The sequence below is a fragment of the Triticum aestivum genome, chromosome 5B (genome assembly GCF_018294505.1).
Source record: "Triticum aestivum cultivar Chinese Spring chromosome 5B, IWGSC CS RefSeq v2.1, whole genome shotgun sequence".
Taxonomy (NCBI): Eukaryota; Viridiplantae; Streptophyta; class Magnoliopsida; order Poales; family Poaceae; genus Triticum; species Triticum aestivum.
In genome coordinates, this window is record NC_057807.1 from 320,787,464 (window position 1) to 320,810,815 (window position 23,352).

The window sequence follows — 23,352 nt, forward strand, 5'->3', positions numbered from 1 at the left end:
GCTCAGAAGCATTGATGCAAGTAACCTTAGCAGAAAAACGCTAGGGTAAGTGAAGCAGGGAAAAGAATGGCAACTTACCCACTCTGGGGGGTTGTACATGGAGAATCCATCCCGCATTTTTATGCGAAGAAATTCCTCCTCTTCTCCTTTGTACAAATCGGACAATATCCTTGCCAAAGCGGCAGTGGGGTCCAGACCCTTACGGCCGCTGCTGGTGGCGTCGTCTTCCCCGTTGAAATGCCACATGGGCTTCCCCCGATATTGGAGCGGTTGCACTCCCCGCCTTATGCATATTGCCATGACCTCAACTATCGTCAGTCCGGATTTGGCCAGTAACTTTATCCTGTTCATCAGGAGGTATATTTCCCTTATGTCCTCTTATTGAGGGCCCCGGGGGCGCCAGCTTAGGCGTGCCCTTGGCGGGGCGTTGCTGAACTTGGGGATACCTGTCCGGACTGGATCTGGAAGGGGAACGTCGTCTATATAGAACCACTTTGAAGGCCAGCTTTCTAGTGCCTTCTCAGGAGTGCCGGACAGGTATCCAGTCTCGGCGATGCGCCATACTTCGGCCCCACCCACTCGACATAGGGACTCTCCCTGGGTGCGGGGGACGAGGCAAAATAGCTTCCTCCATAATCCGAAGTGTGGTTCGCACCCTAAAAACAGCTCGCAAAGGGCGACATACCCCGCTATGTGCAGAATAGAGGCAGTGGTAAGATTGTGTAACTGGAGGTCGTAGAACTCCAGGAGCCCGCGAAGAAACGGGTGGATTGGAAACCTGACGCCCCTCAGCAGATGCGGGATGAGGCATATACGCTCCTCCGGAGATGGGTTAGGAGATCCCTCAGCTTGTTCCCCTCCGTCATAAGTGGCTATTCCAGCTCGGACGGGGACCATGAACACCGGTGGGAGAAACCCTTGGGTTTGTAACTCTATGAAACAGCTATGAGGAACTGAACACTCTCACCAATCCCCCGACTTGGAACGAGAAGGGCGAGCAGAAGAGCTACGACGGCTGGCCATGCTGGAATGGTTTTTACGGAGCGCTCTGTTGGATGCTAGCTTTGGGAGGGAGAGTGAGGTTTGGATCTGAGAATCCCCGTCCCTTCAAATAGACGGTTAGCCCGGGGAATCGAGGGTGGCAAAATCAAAAATGCCTCGACTCCTCGCATTCGCTCGACATGTGGAGATGGTCATTACTGAAGCGCTGAAGCCTAGGAGCACAACATTGATTGGAAGCCGGACACTATTCGTCGTAACAGGTACTTTGGAGTATTCGGAAAAGGAACCCGCCTTGCAATGCCGAAGACAATACTACGCGCCGGACTCATTGTCATTGAAGCCTGGTTCAGGGGCTACTGAGGGAGTCCTGGATTAGGGGGTATCCGGACAGCCGGACTGTGTACAACGTCCCGATTATTGAAGCGTGAAGATACAAGACTCAAGACTTCGGCCCGTGTCCGGATGGGACTCTCCTTGGCATGGGAGGCAAGCTTGGCGATCTGGATATTGTGTTTCCTTTCTTGTAACCGACTCCATGTAAACCCTAGCCCTCTCCGGTGTCTATATAAACCGGAGAGGTTGGTCCTTAGAAGGCCGATCACAATTACTATCATACCATCATAGGCTAGCTCTTAGGGTTTAGCCTCTACGATCTCGTGGTAGATCTACTCTTGTACTACCCATATCATCAATATTAATCAAGCAGGAAGTAGGGTTTTACCTCCATCGAGAGGGCCCGAACCTGGGTAAACATCTGTGTCCCTCGCTTCCTGTTACCATCAGCCTTGATGCACAGATCGGGACCCCCCACCCGAGATCCGCCGGTTTTGACACCGACATATAGAAAATTAAATAAAGCACATCAGCTATTAGAATGAAATTGAACGACATTTCTGAACCAGCAATCAGAGTTGCAATTATTTCACGATATCCTACGTAGTAAATAATACTATTGTACTAATTATACACTCATGACACTTGTTTCACGATGCCATATTATTACATCAAAAGCTCTTGGAGGATAGATCAGTTTGGCAGTTGCGTGCTGCTACTGTAGAATTTCAAAGTTGATTAGGACTAGCTCTCCTTGCCGAGAAAGTTCGATTTTGACATCATCCCCTACCGCAAGATTTGATAGAGTTTTGAACCTTGACCATCCTTTAGCATCAATCATCATGCGACCATCCTTTGTACTTACGGTATATTGAGCAGGTTCATTCACACCAAGGTTGCGCATGGTAAGAGAAACTTGGACACGATCGCCCAGATTATTGAACGACTCCCTCGTTTCTCTAGGAATTCTCCGTTTGCAAACAAGAATACATACACAAACAGATAGATCAACACAGTGAATCATGCAAAAAAACAAGGAAAGAAAAAAGAACGAAGCACTTGGGCTGCCAATGCTTACCAAGAAGTTGGAGATATCAGTTTTTGTAGGACTTTGGCATATGAAGTGCGAATTGCAGCCTAGTCTGTTTTCGGTGCAAGTGCTAGTTCTGTTGCCGCTACATGGGCCAGAGTAGATGCAAGTGCAACTTCAAGTGTTGGTGCAGGTGCCGGAGCCATTGCTGGTGCCCGTGCTAGTGCGACTAGTAGTGCCACTGCTGCTGCCGGAGATCGCGCTCCTTGTGGAGCTGGTGCCGGTGTCGGAGTAGGTGCCCATGTCTGTGCCCGATCCTCCGGTAGATCAGCCTGTTCCGCTGAAGCAGTCAGTGCCCAATCCTCTGGTGGATCAGACTGAGCTGATGCCACTGTCAGTGCTAGAGCCAGTGCCGTCGGAGCAGGTGTCTATGCTTGATCCGATGCCGAAGGTGGTACCGATGTGCGAGAGAGCAACAACCGTCTCTGGTCTGCTATGATTTCATACTTCCGGTTTCTAACTTCACTAGGCTTCGTGACCTTGATCCAGTCTTTTTCTTCACTTATTTTAAACGCGAGAAGGACTAATTGTGGCGTGTTTGTTAAAACAAACTGCTGTTCATCATAGAGCTTCAGATTGTACTCGGACAATAGACTGGTCCAATTGTGTCCAGTAATATAAGTGATGGATAGTGCCTTCCTTAGTGACACGACATAAGAAGTGAAACCTTCAAAACTAACCATCATAGAGCAAACCAAGCGGTTTATTCTGTAACGAATGTGACATGGAAAATCTGCATCGTAAAATTGCAGCAAAAGTAAGAAAACAATACAATAAATCAATAAGATTTAGAAAGTAAATCAATAAGATTTACTTGATGTGACACGAGTGAATCCTTACCAGGAAATCACTATGTTCAATTTCTAAATTGAAGGTTGATCGTCCAATTACGGGTGGCATGCAGGGCCCCCGCTTACTCCCACAAGCAGGACAGTCCAAAGGTCGTGACAACTCGTATTGAGTGAACATCCATGGGACTGGAAATCCAGGTGGGTACGATAAACCCTGCAATGCATATAGATATTGGAGTGCAACCATATTCATAAACCGTCCTCACACAAAAGATGATTTGGATACTTCAAAATATACAGACTGAATTGAGTGGACATACATTAACATAGATTGTTCTCAGGACTCACCACACAACAAAAGCGGCAGTACTAAACAATACACGATGCACACACACAAATCAAGTACTGAACAATAGTACTTACTATATACAAGCAAAGTCGCACTAATTAAACTCTGCAGACTATTTCTTGCCACTGACCTACGGGATGTACCCCACATAACTGACTAGGCCATGGACTTCGTGAGAGATGTCTACCGACACGATAGCCATCTCGTCAACCTTGGAGAACCTAACAGAGTGGTCTTTCCACTCATAATCATGACGATGAAGACAGTCCGCATCAGATTTGTTGGGAAGCTTTACAAGAACCACACCCTTCATAATCGAAGGCACAACTAGGAAATTGTTGTGGTGAAGTACACCCTCAAGAACACGCCTGCCAACAATGCTACAGGAAAACAATTGTTCAGACAAGGACACAACAGCAGGATAGTTTAGTAGTAGAACTCATCCTCAGGTCTTCCAGTTCACACGGCATGACTTTGAGAACTTCATCTCCACCACGTACCTGGTTCCAATTCAAACAGAAACCAAATATTTTATTACTACCGCCATTTAGAAATATAAGATGATTTTTTATATTTTACTCCATATAAGACTACATATACGCACAGAAATGAGTGCACAAATACACTAGAACATTTCTTCAAAGACATGAGAGCAGAGGGATTACTTGCAATATCCATCACACAAGTTATTGAGGCTAATATACTCTCTTCAAAGGCATGAGAGCTAAAATCTTGCATTTCCTATAGCTAGCATTGATGTTCATAAAGTGGTCGAAAGTAATCTATAAGAAACCAGTGTTATGTGCAATAATCATATGTATGTCAACCTCTCACATGTTTTGGTCAAAAGAGCAATTTAGAACCGTCATTTGGCACATAAAAATCACATGCAAGATCACCCAGAAAGGTGTACTACTAGTACTAGTATTGCGTGTTAGACAAAAAAACACGATCAAGATAGCAAAAAACATCGTCAAAAAGAGATATTACCTAGACTGGCTTAACAAGGGATCCCGGAGAGGGGGGCTTGGACAGGGCGATGGCCTTGAGCTTGTTTGCTGTAGTCTCAGCGGGGTGCTTGCGCTTCTTCGTACCCTGAGCCTCGACGGTTTTGGCCAGAGCCATAGACATCACTTCAGCCGGTGCCCCAGGGTCCATCAAGAAACTGTAAAATAGAAATAAAAGAAAAGAGACCATAATCACAACCCAAAAGAAGAATAGAGACAGAGTTATAGGCTCAGTCACGGGGTTGCAAGACAAGGCCTTGGCCAGAAGCAACACATTTGATGCGCTCACCTTTCCTTCTTTGGGAGAGAAGAACAATGGAAGAAGCGCGTTGGGGTTTTCTTGAAGAAATGAGGAACAAGATGAGGGATAAGCGAGTTGGGGTTTTCTTCAAGAGAGGAAGATGAGGGAGAAGAGTGAAATTATGGTTGCTTCGTCTGTACAACTTACTGCTGTAAAGGTGGGGGTTTTGTGATTTGATGGCTCATTGGGCATTACTGCGGCGCTTCGACCGGTGTAGTCTACCATGCAGTTGTGCACTCTAAGATGGAGTAATTTAGTGCATGGCAAGTGGACCCTGATGCTGGTTGTCCCACACATCAGTGAAAGTGAGTATCAAGGTTCCCAACGACCATTGAGGAGGATCCGCACAGTAGAGAGTGTCCACTGTTTCTAAAGAAAAAATGATTACATCAAGCGTTTCCACTCTAAGGACGGAGGAGTGTGAAACACAGTAGCCACTCGAACTTGAACAGTACTCCTACTACTAGGCATGTGCAGTGGTTCATACGTCGGTACTACATAATCTTGTTGCTAGTGTAGTAAGATAAGACGATAACAAATGATGTAGTGCGCATGTCAACTATATGAATAGTAATTAACATACCCCTTTTTGGACTGTTCGGTCGAGAATGAACGGTGAGATCAATGTATAGAGCTAGGTCTATAGCGCACGGAGAGTGTGGTGCTACAGTAGTCCATGCAATATGAACCATATGAAGCACGAATCGGTGTTAGGCAGGGTGTATGAAGTGTGCATGGGAGCAAAAGTTCCCTTCTCGACCCACTTTTAGGTGTTTGGCAGAGTGCATGAAGGGTGCATGAGTCCACACTAGTAGGTTAACACAAATACACTAGGAGCATGAATGAAGAGGGGTGCTGAGATGAGCATGCACGAAGAGGGAACAACTATATTGCAATGAGAATGCAACCAAACACACCCACGAGCTTTGCGCTATAGTGATTGATCTGTAACATCTGAGTTTGATCCAATGGTCATTTTGCGCTGAGACATGCCCGTGCAGATGATGCCTAAACACCACCGAAGTCCCTCTGTTTCTCGAGGCGCATGACGTTGGTGATGCAGGGTACCACCACCAACAAAGCCCGCTCCTGGCCGATGGGAGCCAGCTTGTCAAAGACGGCACCCAATGGCACGAATGGATTACGGTGACGAAGCCCTGAGTGGATTTTCCTGGCAACGGCGACGACCGCCTGCAACCCCTCCTTGTCCAGCTCCGCCCCCACAATCGCATGGAGACGACTCAGCTCCTCAGAGAGAAGGAGACCAGGTCAGGAAGCCACAACTCGTTGAAGTCGACGGGGTGGTTGAACGGGTTTAGCCCGACGGCTAGCATGGTCGCGCTAGAACGACGCTTGGCATTGCACAGCCGCAACACGTGCGTGGCAACATGGTCCACCAAGTGGTTGAGGCGATCCTGGACCTCGTCACGATCGGCCAGCTCGCGCTCCAGCCGGCTTGCCTGACCGCTTATCGTATCTCCCGCTTTCTATAGCAACGCCGCCGATGCCTCAAGCATCTTTGTGGTGGACGCCTGCCGCTTTTGAAGCTCCGTGAACTCCCGCACATAAAGGAGGAGCACGACACTCCTCTCCTCCTTGAGCTTATGGAGCTCCACGTCCTTGGCCCTGAGCTTCGCATCCTTGGCCTGGAGCTCCTGTGTCAGGCGCCTCACCTCAAACTCCGTGATCTAGTGCACCACCATGGAACCAGGTAGAAGCAATGGGGAGAGGAAGAAAAGGGGGCAAAATGGCTGAAAGGCAATGCAATCTATGGGAAGGCGGAGGGAGCCAGCCGAGGAGCAGAGTGAATCTTTTGGTTTTCACCATGGGAAAACACCAGTCGATGACTTTTCACATCAGGGGGCAGTGGGTTTTACAGGCGGAATTATCATGACTAATTGCTGCCGCGGTTGCTCCTGTTAATCAAAAAATAAAAATCATGCTGCACCTGCCGCACCCACTGACTAGAGCAATGCAGCGGTGGAAATTTAAATTTACATGCCGGCAAGGACAGAAAATAAGGGTGAAAAAACAAATATGGTGGCGGCCTAGCTAATCGGTCGCACTAGGCCAACTAGCTAGCCACCATGCTTCACTGATGTAGTCGGCGGGTGTCAGCGTTCTGGGAACCAGGGTACCGAGACTTGCCTGCCTGCGGCCCATGGAGTGGCTCCGTCAGCGGCCTGGTATGGCCCATCTTTAGCATCGACAAGACAAGACCCTCATGAGGGGCCAAGCCTCGCGAGGTGGACGACGCTAAGACCTCCAGAGGGAACGGCCACCCTAGGCTGTCTCCTGAGGAGCGGAGATTCCTATGTGTGCCCCATCTCAGGAGGTTCAGATGACGTAAGCCGTGACGATCACGACCAGGCGGGCGCCAGCGGGGGCAGTACAACAGGTTTCCTCTTTGGTGCTAAGAAGGCAAGCGTAGGCACGGAGTCCCGAGGAACTACAAGACCAAGACCGCTAGGACGACAGGACGGATGTCATTGCTGAGCCCACCACAGCATCACGGCCATAATCTTTGCAAGCGAAGACCACCTTTCGTTAGGATAAGATGTACTTCTTGTCACATTTCAAACTGGCCATTTTGGAATCTCTTCCTGCCTTCATTTTGGGGGAAGAGGACCAAGGCAACTATAAATATAGGTTAGCCACCACCGTAGAAGGAACCTGATGGGATCCATCCGAACCCTCACAAGCTCACACCAACACAAGAACAGACCTTCGAAGGTTGTTCTTCCTCTGTACTAGTTCTTCCTCAGCCCACCGCGAGGCTAATCCACCACAAAGCAAGAGTAGGGTCTTACAACGCAAGGTGGCCCGAACCTGGATAAACTGTCGTGTCTCTTTCCTTCCCATTCATCAAGCTAGGCTGTGTGAGCGGCGAGTTGGTAGGATGGTGAGATCAAGTTCTTCGCACACCCCCCTGAGTTCGAACCTCTCTTGGGTCTGCAGAGCCCTGAATCCGACATTTGGCGCTAGGTAGGGGGCATGCCGAAGGATTGCCTTCTCGTCGGCTGTGCTCCGTCCTCACCACCTAGCTTCCATGGCCTACGCCGCCCCGCCAGTCGCGCTCGGAGACGCTCCGGGTCTCCAGGCCCTCTCCTTGCCCTCCAGCGGGTGCGGTGGCCTCCGAAGTTCAGGCCTAACTTGTCATCATGATACGATGGCATGGCGGACCCCACGGAGTTCCTCCAGGCGTACGTGGAGGCCATTTGGACAGCCGACAGTGATGACAAGGTCACATTGAATTGGCTCCATATGGCCCTTAGGGGAGCACCCCGTGCCTGGCTCCTTGACCTGCCAAAATCCTTGGTGGACTCTTGGGAAGAGCCGCACAACCAGCTCATCGCACGCTTCGCGGCGCCGGTGCCCCACGCCATCATGGCCATCATTGGCGGGTCGCAGGCCCCGGCCTCAGATCGCAATGCCAAGCAGTTCTTCCGCCAGGTGGGAGCTACCCGTTCGCCACCAGGCTGGGTGGCACCTAAGGGCGACCGCACCTTCGACTCAGGGACCACCCCAAGACTGCGATCGGTGCCGACATTCTCCTTATGCTATGCACCCCCACCATCTGCAATGTAGCAGTCACCAGGACCCTCATCGATGGCGGCGCTGGCCTCAACATCCTCTCCATGGAAGCATTCGGCCTGCTTCATGTGCCTTAAGGCCAGGTCCTCCCCACCAAGCCTTTCTCTGGGGTCGTCGATGGCTCCACCTGCTATCTAGGGCAGATTTGCCTCCCCGTCACCTTTGGCATGCGCGACAACTACCGCACCGTGCTCATCGACTTTGACATCACCCGCATCGGCCTCCTGTACAACGCCATTCTTGGGTATCCAGCCTTGGCCAAGTTCATGGAGGCGACTCACCCTGGCTACAACATCATGAAGATGTCGGGAAGAAGCGGTGTCCTCACAATCGCAAGGGATACCAAGGATGCACTCTCAGCCCTCAAGCTCGCCTCTTGGGTCGCGGTGGCCGCGCGACGAAGCGGGGAGGGGGCTCAGGAGGGCCCGGGGGCTGCGCCAGCAAAGAAGAAGCAATTGTTTTCTCAAGAATGGGCCGAAACAAACAAGGTGCCGCTCGATGAAGACGAGGGATCATGATCTACCTTCACCATAGGTGCTAGCCTCCCCCTAGATCAGGAAGAGGCGCTGGTCATCTTCCTCCGCGCAAACAAGGACGTGTTTGCATGGGAGGTGACGTACCTGGTCGGGGTTCCGCGTGGGGTCATTGAGGGAGTCCTGGATTAAGGGGTCCTCGGATAGCCGGACTATATACTTTAGCCGGACTGTTGGACTATGAAGATACAAGATTGAAGGCTTCGTCCCGTGTCCGGATGGGACTCTCCTTTGCGTGGAAGGCAAGCTTGGAGATTCGGATATGTAGATTTCCTTCTCTGTAACCGACTCTGTGTAACCCTAGCCCCCTCTAGTGTCTATATAAACCGGAGGGTTTAGCCCGTGTGACAAGAACAATCATAATCATAGGCTAGCTTCTAGGGTTTAGCCTCTACGATCTCGTGGTAGATCAACTCTTGTAATACTCATATCATCAAGATCAATCAAGCAGGAAGTAGGGTATTACCTCCACCGAGAGGGCCCGAACCTGGGTAAAACATTGTGTTCCTTGCCTCCTGTTACCATTAGCCTTAGACGCACAGTTCGGGACCCCCTACCCGAGATCCGCTGGTTTTGACACCGACATTGGTGCTTTCATTGAGAGTTCCACTGTGTCGTCGTGATAAGGCTTGATGGCTCCCTCAATCATCTTCAACGATGCGGTCCAAGGGGAGGTTTTCCTTCCCGGACAGATCTTCGTATTCGGCGGCTTCACAATGCGGGACAATTCGCTTGGCCATCTGGAGCAGATCGATAGCTATGCCCCTGGCCATCAGGTCAGGTTTGGAAGCTTAAACTATACTGCAGACATACACGGAGACTTGATCTTCGACGGATTCGAGCCCATACCGGGTGCGCCGAACAGTCACGACAGGCATGACTTGATCTGCGGTCGGACTGTATTCGGGAGATCGCGCCTACGGTAGCACCGAGAATCAATCCGGAGCAGATTGTGCCTTCCGAGGGCGGGTGAATGGACCGAGCCACGGAAGCCGCACACTCATCGGCGTTGGAGCCGAACACTGATCCCACCTCCTGTGAGGATGGTGTCATCGGACCCTCGGACTCGTCTCCGGCTACAGGATCCGAACCGTGTGCGTCCGTGCTTATCGAATCAGATTGGGAAACCATCATGGAGTTCACCGCCGCGGATATTTTTCAGCACTCCCCCTTAGGAGATGTGCTAAACTCATTAAGGTCTCTTTCCTTGTCGAGAGATTCCTGGTCGAACTATGTCCGGCTCGAGTGGGAAGCGGACGACGAAGAAATTATTTCCCCACCCACCACCCACTTAATAGCCACTGTCGATGACTTAACCGACGTGCCTGACTTTGAATCCGAAGACATCGACGGTATGGATGACGATGCTGGAGAAGAACAGCAACCACTGCCTATAGGGCGCTGGACACCCCTAAAGAAAACAATGGCTATGAGGCAACGGAAGATAACCCCTTGGAGAAGCAATCTAGACACCTGCGTCATCGGCGCCGCTCCAAGACCCGCCATAGCAAACATAGTGATACCGGCACAAGAGATAACAATACGGATGGTGCCGAAGACAAGGACAATCCTGCCCAGCCAGGCTTCAAGCAGGCCGAGCAAGAGGATGGGCAAGCTAGCCCTAAAAAACAGGCAAGTGATGGAAAATCAGAGGACGATAATTACATGCCTCTCTCCGAAGATGAAGTGAGCCTTGGCGACGAAGAATTCATCGTGCCTGAGGATCCCGTCGAGCAGGAGCTCTTCAAACGCCGGCTTATAGCCACTGCAAAAAGCCTAAAGAAAAAGTAGCAACAGCTTCAAGCTGATCAAGATCTGCTAACTAACAGATGGGCCGAGGTCCTGGCTGCCAAGGAATACAGACTCGAGCGCCCTAGCAAAAGCTACCCAAAGCGCAGGCTGCCACCTCAACTCGAGGAGGAGGATTTAAAGCCCACGCTACCAGCACATGATGCGACAAAGCGGCGTACCAGCCCGAAGTCCAGACCGAACCCCGCCGCCAATCAAACGATAACACTAAGGCCCAAGGCTACACGAAGGACCTGCGAGAAGTATTAGAAAACAAAGCAGGACAGTCAAGATCGATCTACAGATCAAGGGGCCGCGCCACAAGACGTGACGATGATCATCACGCCGGATAAAATAAACCAAAGTCCGGCCAGGCTAAATACAATAGACCGGATTCATTTGTACTACGTCAGGATGTAGCCCGGCATAGAGGCGCCACACACCCCCTATGCTTCATTGATGAAGTTATGGATCACGAATTCCTAGAGGGGTGTAAACCCGTAAACATTGAATCATATGATGGCACAACAGACCGAACCCCGTCGCCAATCAAACGATATGCCAGCAAGCTCCATTGGCAGTTGGGAGGATCTAGAAGACACGTTCTTCGATAACTTCCAGGGCACCTACGTGCGACCACCGGACGCTGATGACTTAAGTCACATAACCCAACAGCCCGGAGAGTCAGCCAGGAAATTCTGGACTCGGTTCCTAACTAAAAAGAACCAAATTGTCGAATGTCCGGATGTCGAAGCCTTAGCGGCCTTCAAGCACAACATCCACGACGAATGGCTCGCCCGACATCTTGGCCAAAAGAAGCCAAAGTCCATGGTAGCCCTCACAACACTCATGACCCGCTTCTGCGCGGGCGAGGACAGCTGGCTGGCTCGCAGCAACATCACACCCAAAAACTCAAGCGATTCAGACGCCAGGGATAGCAACGGCAAGCCACGACGAAATAGACACAAGCGTCGCAATAATGGCGACAACGCCGAAGACACGACAGTCAATGACGGATTCAGAGGCTTTAAATCCGGACAGTGGAAAAAGCCATTCAAAAGAAAATGTCCGGGCTCGTCCATCTTGGACCGAATTCTCGATCGCTCGTGTCAAATTCACGGCACCCCTGACAAACCAGCCAACCACACAAACAGGGAATGCTGGGTGTTTAAACAGGCCAGCAAGTTGAATGCCGAGAACAAGGAAAAGGGGCTACATAGCAATGATGACGAGGAGCCCCGGCCGCCGACCAGGGAGGACAGAAGAAATTCCATCCCCAGGTGAAAACAGTGAATATGATATACGCAACCCTCATCCCCAAGCGGGAACGGAAGCGTGCACTAAGGGACGTCTATGCGACGGAGCCAGTCGCCCCAAAATTCAACCCATGGTCGTCTTGTCTAATCACTTTTGATCATAGGGACCATCCTACCAGTATCCGTCATGGCGGTTCGGCCGCATTGGTCTTGGACCCCATCATTGACGGATTCCATCTCACACGAGTCCTCATGGACAGAGGTAGCAGCCTGAACCTGCTCTATCAGGATACAGTGTGCAAAATGGGCATCGACCCCTCAAGGATCAAGCCCACAAAACCACCTTCAAGGGTGTCATACCCGGTGTGGAGGCCCGTTGTACGGGCTCAATCACACTGGAAGTGGTCTTCGGATCTCCGGACAATTTCCTAAGCAAGGAGTTAATCTTCGACATCGTACCCTTCCGCAGTGGCTATCATGCACTGCTCGGGACACACACATTTTTGCACTATTTTTCTTTCAGGTCCTTATCTTCAGGAGGCTCTTCCGAAAGACCGGCTATCGGACACATAGCGGGACGGACACACCAGGAGGACCAGAAGCTTTGGCGTATGAGGGAATCCTCATGTGGTCTCTAATAACGATTGTTATACCTGTTTTACATACCCGCATACCACCCGCTCCTGGTCAAGATGTGTCAAACAGTCCTATTCTGCTTATCGCACTACTTGTATATGTACGCTTGGACGTATCATTTGAATAACAAGGGAAAATAGTATATAGCGTCAGCTTGCTATTACGTTTAGTTACCCCTTTTTCTTTACTGCTTATTTATTATACCCGTGCATTTTGGCACGACCAGTTTGCCAGGGGCTTCAGTACCCCATAATCTAGCAAGACAAGTCCGAACACTTTCGACAGTGCGGCACCCCAAACTTATAGCACTATATGCATCAGCTCTTAATCTTGTCTTGGATCAATAGTTGGGTTTGCCCAGCTCCCATGTTTTGGTACCTTATGTTCCGCTATATCGGCTAAGGTAGCACAGGGAGAACTACTGCGATTGTGTCCCGGTTCTTCCGGACAAGTACCTCAGTAGAGAAAGCCGAAAGTTGACTGTCATGATAAGGCGAGAGTTGGTCGCTGTTCGAGAGGTCACAAATCCTTAAAGATTTTTTCCACTTCAGGCGAGGAATCGGCCTCGTCCGATTTAGGCGTGTATAGCGCCCCGACTCCGGCTTTCCGGATACTAGGGGCTTCGCCAAAATTTAAAATTGTAGACTTCTATGGCTAAGTGAGGGTGATAAAGCCGTATAGTCTGATTGCCTCGTTCGTGGCACTAAACACCTCCTTCAAAGGACCAAAAGCTTGTATAAAGTGTGTTTATACTTATCCCGAACACCCCAGTCCAAGTTACATGGGGGCGGAAGCCGACGACTGGCCAACTCTCAAGATTTTTTAAAATAGCCTCACATAAGGTAATAGTTTAAATTAACACGCGCTACATGGCGCACATGAACTGGTTTTCATAATACAGGATGACATGAATACATTCATTCAAATATCACATCCTAAGTACATTCATCCGTCACAAGGCGCGCACCCTTAATGACATTTTCATAATACTTTTCGGGGTGGCGATGCTTCTTACCCTTCGGTGGCCCCTCTGTCACCAGCTTCTCGGCGTCCATGTTCCCCCAGTGCACCTTCGCACGGGCAAAAGCCCTGCGTGCACCCTCAATACAAACGGACCGCTTAACCTCTTCAAGCCGCAGACATGCATTCACCATCCACTTGACAAAACCGAAGTAGCTGCTGGGCAGGGGCTCGCCAGGCCACAGCCGGACTATGAAGTCCTTCATGGCCAGTTCGGCCGCCTTGTGAAGTTCGACCAGTTGCTTTAGCTGGTCACTCAAGGACATCGGATGTTTGGCCCCAATATATTGGGACCAAAACAGCTTATCCATCGAGCTCCCCTCCTCAGCCCGGTAAAACTCTGCGGCATCAGAGATGCTGCACGGTAGACCTATGAATGCTCCTGGAGAGCTCCGAATTCGGGTAAGTAAAAGGAAAGTCTCTTTCACATGCTTGCTTTGCATAATGAAAGCCTTACCTGCAACTATCTTCTTGACCGCCTCAATTTCTTGGAGGTCCTTCTGGGCTTCGGCCTTGGCGTCTAGTGCGCTCTGACGGGCCTTCGCAAGCTCCGACTCTTGCGTCTTGAGTCATGCTCCAAGGACTTGAATTTTTTGACGAAGTCCTGAAGCTCTTGCTGGACCTCATCAACTCGCGCCTCTTGTTTTTCGCGCTCGGTGCGCTCCTTGGCCGCTTTGTTTTCGGCCTCGGACAGAGCCTTCTTAAGGGCCGCCACTTCGGTTGTGGCCCCTAGTAAAAGGCATCGTGCTTCTATTAGCATCAACACTGTTTTTCTTTATATATAACATTCAGACGGGGTATTGCTTACCTTTGTTCTCCTCGAGCTGCCTCTTGACGAGGCTGAGCTCCTCTTCGGCCCGCACTAGGTTCTGCCTCAGTCCGGAGACCTCCACAGTGGCAGCGGCCGTTGCCAGTAGCGACGCCTGCTTCTTCCCAAAGACATAATATGATTAGACTCCTGGGAATGTTATTTGATCCTCTGTTCGGCTTATCTTCCCGAACACCAAACAGAGCATCAGGGGCTACTGTCTACACTATAATACTTTCTCATAATTTAAAATACTTACCTCGAAGCCTGTTAGGAGGCTGGCACAGGCTTCGGTCAATCCGCTTTTGGCGGACTGAACCTTCGCAATCACCATACTCATAAGAGTACGGTGTCCTTCATCAAGGGAAGCGCTCTGAAGCGCTTCCACCAAGTTATCCGATGCCTCTGGATGGACAGAGGTCATCGGCACAGACGGCTCGCCCCCCTTGGCGGGTGGCTGCCCGCCTGAATCCGAAACCATTGGAGGTTCTGGTGCAGTATCCGGCTGGGGGCCAAGCCTGCTGCGGCCCCCCTCATCCGAATCCATGGGTATCTTCCCCCCGATGAGCCTGGCATTGGGAGTCTCGCCTTGAGGCGTCTGCAGGACTACGTCCTCCTGGCCCGGTATCCTCTAAGATAACACCTCGGTATCATCCACGGGCCGAGGAGTAGAAGCCGTTGGGAGCGAATAGTTGTTCATCTCTGACGAGCTCAAGGACCCATCCGAGGAGGGCGAGTCGATGTGGGCTCTAGACGGACTGCATGAGCAAATCTTGACATAATAAGTAAAGCTAAAAACGTGCAAGAAGTATTATGGTGTACAAATACTTACGACTTCGCCAGGGGCTTGGCCCTGGGTAGCCACTCCTCCTCGCTATAGGCGGCGGTTGTGGAGTGGTCCGGACGGAGGGTCCTTCCCTTCTTGGATCCTTCGGCCTCCCCGGAAGGGGCGGCCTTCCTTTCCTTCCCCCCTCGGTTTGGGGGAGAGGGTTTTCCTCCTCCTCCTCCTCATTGTCGTTGGTGGAGTGTGCCTTGGTGTCTTCGGACGATGAGTCCGACACCACCTTGCACCAGAGACTTTTCCTGGTCCCCGTGGCCTTCTTCTTGGCCTTCTTCTCCGAAACCTCATAGGGCGCCGGAACCAGTATCTTCGTCAGGAGAGCGGTTGCTAGGTCTTCAGGCAACGGAGCCGGACAGTCGATCCGCTCTGCCATCACCACATAGTCCTGTTAGATCAATACGATGGCTTAAGCTCCTCCCATGAACATACTGAGGAAAGGCACATCTTGTGAAATGTAGAATGCTTACCGCATTGGCGTGGCGCTTGGCGCTGAGTCTGCGGTCCTCGGTGGTGGGAGGAGGAACTTCGCCGGCCTTGAAAAACACCTTCCAGACGTCTTTGTGCATCGTATCAAAGAGCTCTTGTAGTGTCTGATGTTGGGCCACGTCGAACTCCCACAGGTTGAATGCCCGTCTTTGACACGGGAGAATCTGGCGAAATAGCATGACCTGGACCATGTTGACAATCTTGATCTTTTGGTTGTCATGTTTTTGACACAGTTCTGGAGTCCGGTCAGCTCCGTGGATGCGCCCCAGGACAGGCCCTTCTCCTCCCAGGAGGTGAGCCGCACGGGGATGCCGGATCGGAATTCGGGGGCCGCCACCCAGTGGGCGTCGCGCGGCTCGGTGATGTAGAACCACCCCGATTGCCACCCCTTCACAGTCTCCACGAAGGAGCCTTCGAGCCAGGTAATGTTGGGCATCTTGCCCACCATGGCACCTCCACACTCCGCCTGCTGGCCGACCACAATCTTCAGCTTCATGTTGAAGATCTTTAGGCACAGGCCGAAGTGGGGCCTGATGCGGAGAAAAGCCTCGCACATGATGATAAACTCCGAGATATTGAGGATGAAATTAGGGGCTAGATCGTGAAAATCCAGCCCATAATAGAACATGAGCCCGCGGACAAATGGGTGGAGGGGGAATCCCAGTCCTCGGACAAAGTGGGCGAGGAACACGACCCTCTTTTGGGGTCCCGGAGTCGGTATGATCTGCCCTGCGTCCGGAAGCCGGTGCGCGATGTCTGCGGCCAAGTATCTAGCCGGCCCGACCTTCGTAATGTCCCCCTCCTTGACGGAGGAGGCCATCCACTTGCCTCCCGCTCCGGACTTGTTTGGCTGTGCGGAGAAGGTGAGAACTGGGGTGCTGGAGCTCGAGCGTGCGAGAATGGATGAGCGAAGAAGGAGGCGTGGGTGAAAGAGGAGAGTCCTTGTCTATTTATAAAGGCGGTAGAAACTATGCGCCTCCCCACTTACCCGTTAAAATCGCTTATTTCCCAAGCGCCACGATTGATGGCGCGGTTGGGTTACCCATATCCGTATTGATGAGAATCCGTGATAAGGGGACACGATCTCTGCTTCGACAAGACGTGTCAAGGAAACCGCCTCGCATCATGTGCGGTGGCTGGTTGTGAAAAACAGTTTGAATAATGACCGGACCGTGGCATGATGTCATGCTATAAAAAGCTATCAGCAGATTAGACTTGTGGAATATTATGCTCTCTGTGGTGGTATGTGGAATTTATTTTGCAGAGCCGAACACGATTCTTGTGTTCAAGATCTACTATGGAGTATTCGAAGAAGGAACCCGCCTTGCAATGCCGAAGACAATCTGCGCGCCGGACTCATCGTCATTGAAGCCTGGTTCAGGGGCTACTGAGGGAGTCCTGGATTAAGGGGTCCTCGGACAGCCGGACTATATACTTTAGCCAAACTGTTGGACTATGAAGATACAAGATTGAAGACTTTGTCCCGTGTCCGGATGGGACTCTCCTTTGCGTGGAAGGCAAGCTTGGATATTCGGATATGTAGATTTCCTTCTCTGTAACCGACTCTGTGTAACCCTAGCCCCCTCCAGTGTCTATATAAACCGGAGGGTTTAGTCCGTAGGACAAGAACAATCATAATCATAGGCAAGCTTCTAGGGTTTAGCCTCTACGATCTCGTGGTAGATCAACTCTTGTAATACTCATATCATCAAGATCAGTCAAGCAGGAAGTAGGGTATTACCTCCACCGAGAGGGCCCAAACCTGGGTAAAACATCGTGTCCCCTGCCTCCTGTTACCATTAGCCTTAGACGCACAGTTTTGGACCCCCTACCCGAGATCTACCGGTTTTGACACCGACAGTCATCGAGCACCACCTGATGGTATGCCCCAATGCGTGCCTGGTGAAACAGAAGGCGCGGCGGCAAGCCCCGGAGAAGCAGTCATTCATCGTCCAAGAGACCCGCAAGCTACAAGAGGCCAACATCATTCAGGAAGTACAGCATACAGATTGGCTGGCGAACCCGGTTATTGTCCCCAAGAATGGAAGGAAAGAGCGCAGGTGCGTCGATTTCACCAACCTCAACAAGGCTTTTCCTCAAGACCCTTTTCCTCTCCCACGCATCGACCAATTAGTCGACTCCACCCCCGAGTGTGATTTGCTGTGCTTCCTGGACGCCTTTTCGGGCTATCACCAAATCAAGATGGCCATGCAGGATGTTGAGAAGACGACTTTCTTGACCCCAAGCGGGGTGTACAGCTACACCTGCATGCTGTTAGGGCTGCGCAATGCTGAAGCAACCTTCCAACGACTGATGCACATCGCTCTGGGCCGGCAGCTCAGGAGGAACGCCGAGGCATACGTCGATGACATAGTGGTGAAATCTCAGGAGGCAAGAACCCTTCTCAAGGATCTAGAGGAGACATTCGCCAGTCTGTGCAAAGTGAACCTGCGGCTCAACCCGGAAAAATGTGTGTTTGGCGTCCCGTCAGGCAAGCTGCTGGGCTTCGTGGTGTCGCACAGAGGGATCAAGGCCACCCCGGAGAAGATCAAGGCCATAGAAAGGATGAGTCCGCCGCAAACCCTGAAGGAGATGCAGAAGCTGGCGGGCTGCGTAACCTCGCTCGGGCATTTCATCTCCAAGCTAGCTGAGCGCGCCTTCCCTTTCTTCAAACCGATGAAAAAGAAGGGCCTGTTCGAGTGGACTCCAGAGGCTGTAGCGGCCTTCCAAGACCTTAAGAGGTACCTCACCTGCCCGTCGGTGATGGTAGCCTCGAATCCTTGGTGCTTTGCCTGGCCGACACGCCTCACTCTACAAGCGCCGCACTTGTGGTAGTCCGGGAAGAGAGTTAGGTTAAAGGCGTGCGGCACAGCGTCCTGCACCCGACCAATATGCCGCAGCCTTAGGACGGCGCTCCCGAAGCCTCGGCCATCCCTCCAGTCAGCGAGACTCCCGAGCGTGGCACCCCTGAGGTCACGGTTACCCCATCAAACGACAAATACCCTGAGGTCCCCCAGTCTAGGACGCGCGAGACATCACCAACATCGACTCCCTCATCGAGCACCCCATGTACTTTGTTAGCACGGTGCTATGCGACGCGCTGGCGCGCTACCCCATGCCGCAGAAGCTCCTGCTCGCTCTCCTTGTCACCTCCAGGAAGCTGCGCCACTACTTCCAAGGACACCCCATCAAGGTTGTCTCAGGCTACCCCTTGGAGAGGGTGCTCCAGAGCCCTAACGCTGCGGGAAGGGTCGCCGAGTGGAACATTGAGCTGCATGTGTTCCAGTTAGAATTCAGCACCACTAGAATCATCAAGGGTGCAGCCCTCGCCGACTTTGTGGCGGAGTGGACTGACACCCCTGACCGAGAAGTGGGCGAGTACCGTTCTCTCACGCCCGGAGACAAAGCACCGGATGGTTGGGTCATGTACTTCGATGGCGCGTTCGCACACCAGGGTGCAGGGGTTGGAGTCGTGCTCATCTCGCGCACCAAGGACAAGCTCTACTATGCCATGAAACTCTGCTTTCAGCGCGGCAAGAAGTTCTCCAATAACATCGTGGAGTACGAGGGCCTGATCGATGGACTCAAGGTCGTGGCAGTTCTGGGAGTTAGGCACCTCACCATCAGGGGCGACTCCCAGCTCCTCGTCAACTTCTCCAACAAGGCATACAAGCCGAAGGACGAGCACATAGAGGCATACCTTGAGGAGGTACACAAAATTGAGAAATGATTCCTGGGCTTGGAATTGTAGCACGTGCCGTGAGGCACGAACAAGGAGGCGGGCGACATCGCCAGGAGGGCGTCCTGGTGTCAACCTCAGGAGCCTGGCGTCTTTGAGGAGCGGCTCTTCAAGAAGTCGGCAGCTCCCCCGCTGCGGGACCAGCACCACCTCAGGAGGAGCTCCCACCGGCTGCCCCCTCGGGCGCCCCAGCTTGCGGCCTAACCTCGGGAGCCCACCTGCTCCTTGCGCTCGAGCCTCAGGAGGGGTGCTGGACCGAGGGGTCGAAGGCGTACTAGCTCCAGGGCACCTTGCCGAAGAAGGAGGAAGACGCGGAGCGTGTGGCCTGCCAGTCTATTGCGTACTGCACCCAGGACGGTGAGCTCTACCGAAGCCGTCCGAATGATGTTTCTTTATGATGCAGCTCTGGGGAGCAGGGATGCGTGCTGCTGGTCAACATACATGGCAGGGACTGCGGGCATCACTCCTCATCGCGCACCCTCATGGGCAAGGCGTTTCGTGGAGGATTCTACTAGCCCACGACGCTCAACGATGCCACTGAGTTGGTAAGATCCTGTGAGGCCTGTCAATTCCATGCCAAGCAGATCCACTAGCACGCTCAGGGCCTCCAGACCATCCCGCTCTCGTGGCCATTCGCAGTCTGGGGGTTGGACATCCTGGGCTTGTTCCCTCGAGCGCTCGGGGGCTACTACTACCTCTAGGTCGCCATCGAAAAGTTCCCAAGTGGGCGGAAGTGGAGGCCGTCCGCACCATCCCAGCCGGCTCAGCCGTCAAGTTTATCAAGGGCATCGTGAGCCGTTTCGGGGTTCCTAACCGCATCATCACCAACAATGGCTCTCAGTTCACGAGCAACCTTTTCAAAACATATTGTGCTAACCTTGGAACGCAGATATTCTATGCTTCGGTGGCACACCCACTGATCAATGGCCAGGCTGAGTGCGCCAATGTGGAGGTCTTGAGGGGTCTCAACCTGAGGACCTTCAAGAACAAGCTCGAGGCATGCGGCAAGGGCTGGCTCGATGAGATCCACTCCGTGTTGTGGTCCATCCGCACCACCGCGACCAAGCCCATGGGCGAGACCCCGTTCTTCCTCGTCTACGGAGCCGAGGCGTTCCTCCCTCACGAGGTTAGGCATCACTCCATGCGGGTCTTGGCGTTCGACGAGGCACGCCAGGATGCCTCACGGAGGATGGATCTCATGCTGGCGGAGGAACGCCATTGCCAAGCCTCCCTCTGTGCGGCGAGGTACCAGCAGGCGCTGCGGCGGTATCACTACCGCAGCGTCCTCTCCAGGACACTCGAGGTGGGTGACCTCGTACTGAGGCAGGTGCTCTCCAGGGAGGGGCTTCATAAGCTCTCACCCATGTGGGAGGGCCTATTCAGGATCGCCCGTGTCTCCAGGCCTGGTGCCATGCGCTTGGAGATGCAGGACGAGGTCCCCATCCAGAACGCCTGGAACATCCAGCACCTCCGGAAGTTCTACCCATGACCAAGGCCCCGTGTCTGTGAAGATCTCCACTCATGACACTCTCACATAATAATGAGTTGGAACTGTACACATGATACGTCTCCAACATATCTATAATTTATTGTTCCATGCTATTATATTATCTATTTTGGATGTTTAATGGGCTTTAATATGCTATTTTATATTATTTTTGGGACGAACCGAGGGCCCAGTGCTAGTTTCTGTTTTTTTGCCTATTTTAGAGTTTTGCAGAAAAGGCATACCAACTGGAGTCCAAACGGAATGAAACCTTTGCGATGATCTTTCTCGGACCGAAAGCAAACTAGAAGACTTGGAGATGAAGTCGGAGACACAACAAGGAAGCCACGAGGCAGGAGGGCACGCCCAGGGGGGTAGGCGCGCCCCCACCCTTGTGGGCCCCTTGTAGCTCCCCTGACCTAGTTCCTTCACCTATATATACTCTTATACCCTAAAAACATCAGGGGAACCACGAAACCACTTTTCCACCGCCGCAACCTTCTGTACCCATGAGATCCCATCCTGGGGCCTTTTCGGTCTCATGCCGGAGGGGGATTCGATCACAAAGGGCTTGTACATCAACACCATTACCTCTCTGATGAAGCATGAGTAGTTTAGCACAGACCTTCAAGTCCATAGTTATTAGCTAGATGGCTTCTTCTCTCTCTTTGATTCTCAATACCGTGTTCTCCTCGATGTTCTTGGAGATCTATTCGATGAAATACTCTTTTGCAGTGTGTTTGTCGAGATCCGATGAATTGTGGATTTATGAACGAGATTATCTATGAATATTATTTGGTTCCTCTCTGAATTCTTATATGCATGATTTGGTATGTTTGCAAGTCTCTTCAAATTATCGGTTTAGTTTGGCCTACTAGATTGAACTTTCTTGCAATGGGAGAAGTGCTTAGCTTTGGGTTCAATCTTGCGATGTCCTTTCCCAGTGACAGTAGGGGCGGCAAGGCACGTATTGTATTGTTGCCATCGAGGATAACAAGATGGGGTTTTCATCATATTGCTTGAGTTAATTCCTCTACATCATGTCATCTTGCATAATGCATTACTTCGTTCTTTATGAACTTAATACTCTAGATGCATGCTGGATAGCGGTCGATGTGTGGAGTAATAGTAGTAGATGCAGGCAGGAGTTGGTCTACTTGACACGAACATGATGCCTATGTTCATGATCCTTGCCTTAGCTGACATCATAATTATGCACTTTTCTGTCAATTGCTCGGCAGTAATTTGTTCACCCACCATAATATATGCTATCTCGAGAGAAGCCACTAGTGAAACCTATGGCCTGCGGGTCTCTTTTCCATTATATTGAATCTTGTTTACATCTTGCTAGTTTCCGATCTACTATTTTGCAATTTTTACTTTCCAATCTATAAAACAAAAATAGCAAAAATATTTACTTTACCGTTTATCTATCTCTATCAGATCTCACTTTTGCGAGTGGCCGTGAAGGGATTGACAACCCCTTTATCGCGTTGGTTGCAAGTTCTTGATTGTTTGTGCAGGTATTCGGTGACTTGTGCATCGTCTCCTACTGGATTGATACCTTGGTTCTCAAAACTGAGGGAAATACTTACGCTACTTTGCTGCATCACTCTTTCCTCTTCAAGGGAAAACCAACGCAAGCTCAAGAGGTAGCAAGAAGGATTTCCGGCGCCGTTGCCGAAGAGATCTACGTCAAGTCAAGCCATACCAAGTACCCATCATAAACTCTTCTCATGTGCATTACATTATTCGCCATTCTCCTCTCATTTTCCTCTCCCCGACTTCTAAAACAATTTTCGAAAACCTTTTCCTTTTCTTCGCCCCTCTTCCATTCGTCTCTTTTCGCTTGCTTCTTGTGTGTTCGTGTGTTAGATCGCTTGATTCGCCTTCATGGCTAGTCCTCCTATTGTTGTCAGTACTCTCGATAATGAAGTTCTCAATTTTAAACAAAGGGAGGGAGAAAATCTAAAGATGCTTGGTATAGAATTTGCAATGCTCAAAACAGATCTACTAGAAAGCAATCTACCTCCGTTCCTCTCTGCAATTTTTATGTAGGCATTACTCCTTGGAATGGATATGTTCTTGACACCATTACTGGAGGAAATTTCTTGGGAAGCCATACTTTTGATTCTTACAGTGCCATGATAGATTTATTAGGCCCACCACCTCTTTTGGTCAATGTATCTATTTTAACCTTGCAACATGTGATGCAAAGACTTGATATTATTGAGAATAAAATTGCTACTATTGAGTTAATCAAAAATTTGGATAAAAATATTTATAATCAAA